This window comes from Pteropus vampyrus, unplaced genomic scaffold (assembly GCF_000151845.1).
Source record: "Pteropus vampyrus isolate Shadow unplaced genomic scaffold, Pvam_2.0 Scaffold4, whole genome shotgun sequence".
Taxonomy (NCBI): Eukaryota; Metazoa; Chordata; class Mammalia; order Chiroptera; family Pteropodidae; genus Pteropus; species Pteropus vampyrus.
The window spans coordinates 13676809-13678903 of NW_011888785.1; the positions used below are offsets into that span (position 1 = coordinate 13676809).

At 37.3% G+C, this 2095-nt stretch overlaps 1 pseudogene; it reads left to right on the top strand.

Moving 5' to 3' along the window:
* Nucleotides 1-314: 314 nt before the first annotated feature.
* On the top strand, nt 315-901 carry LOC105294306 (annotated as a pseudogene).
* Nucleotides 902-2095: the final 1194 nt, after the last annotated feature.

Genomic DNA, 2095 nt, shown 5'->3' on the forward strand with positions numbered 1-2095 from the left:
ATCTCTCTTGTGAACATAGGTGCAAAAAGCCTCAACATAATGTATAACATGAATTATACACCATGACCAAGTGGGATTTATCCCAGGTATGCAGGCCTACTTCAACACTTGAAAATCAATTGATATAATCCATCACATTGATAGGCTACAAAAGAAAAATCACATGATCATATTGATAAAAATAGAAAGTGCATTTGATAAACTCCAATATGAACTCATGACAAAAACTTTCAACAATATAGGATTAGGGGGGAACATCCTCAACTAGACGATAAAAAATATCTATAAAAGTCCTAGAATAGCTTTTTACGAAGATGGTGCCAGAAGGGAAGAAGGAAGTCCCTGCCCCTCCTAAAGCCGAAGCCAAAGTGAAGGCTTTGAAGGCAGAGAAAGCAGTGCTTAAAGGCATCCACAGCCACACAAAAAAAGAAGATACACACATGACCCACCTTCCAATGGCCCAAGACACTGCAGCTCCAAAGGCAACCCAAATATCCTCAGAAGAGCATGTTTCCCCTCCATCGGAGAAACAAGCTTGACCACTATGCTGTCATCAAGTTCCCCCTGACTACTGGGTCAGTCATGAAGAAGATAGAAGACAACAATACGCTTGTGATCATTGCGGATGTCAAGGCCAATAAGCACCAGATCAAACAGGCTGTGAAGAAGCTCTGTGACATTGACATGGCCAAAGTCAACACCCCGATCGGGCCTGATGGAGATAAGAAGATATATTTTCGGCTGGCTCCCGGCTATGATGCTTTGGTTGTTGCTGACAAAATTGGGATCATCTAAACTGAATCCAGCTGGCTAATTCTAAATATAAAAATTTTTCACTGTATGTTTATGTGGATTTCTGTTTGGGCTGCGGGGAGGACATACTGTGATGTATACACACTATAAATAATGAAGTTTGGGCAAGAAAAAGAAAATCATAGAATAAAATATAGGGAGAAAGCTTTGTGACATTGGTTGTGGCAATAAATTTTTGGATATGACACCGAAAGCACAGGCAACAAAGGCATAAATAAACAAGGGGGATTATATCAAACCAACATGCTCTGCATGGTAAAGGAAACAATCAACAGTATGGAAAGGCAGCCTACCAAATGGGAGAAAAAAATTGCAAATCATGTATCTGATAAGGGATTAATATCCAAAATATATAAAGAATCATATAACTCAATAGTAAAAATCAGTCTAATTTTAAAATGGGCAGAGGATCTGAATAGACATTTTTTTGCAGAAGACATACAGATGGCCAACAGTACGTGAAAAGATACTCAACATCACTAATCATCAGGGAAATGCAATCAAAACCACCATGAGCTATTACCTCACACCTATTAGAATGATTATCATAAAAAAAAAGACAAGTGTTGGCTATGATGTGGAGAGAAGAGAGCCCTTGTGCACTGTTGATGGCGATGTAAATTAGTGCAGATACCATGGAAAACAGGTTGGAGGTTCCTCAAAATGTTAAAAATAGCACTACTATATGAGTCAGCAATTCCACATCTGAGTATTTATCCAAAGGAAACAACAGTACCAACTCAAAAAGATATCAGCACCTCCATGTTCACGGCAGACATGTTTCCATGTCTTCACTATTGTAAATAAGTGTCCATTAATGGATGAATAAAGAAAATGTGGTACATATATACAATGGAATATTATTCAGCCATATAAAAGAAGAAAGTCTTGCCTTTTGTGACCATATAGATGGACCTCGAGGACATTATGCTAAGTGATATGTCAGACAGAAAAAGATACCATGGATCTCACTGACATGCGGAATCTTTTAAAAAAGAGAGAAAATAAAGAATGCACAGGTACAGAGAAGAGATTGGTGGTTACTAGAGATAAGGAGATGAGGGTGGGCAAAATGGGTGAAAGTAGTCAAAAGGAACAAATTTCCAGTTATAAAATATATAAGTATGGGCTGGGTATGTAATGTATAGCATGATGTCTGTAGTTTAAAATACTGAATTATTTCAAATAATAATATTTGAAAGTTGCTAGGAAAGGAAATCTTAAAAGTTGTCATCACAAGAAAAAAATGTTAGTATGTGTGCTGATTGAAGATTAACTAGAT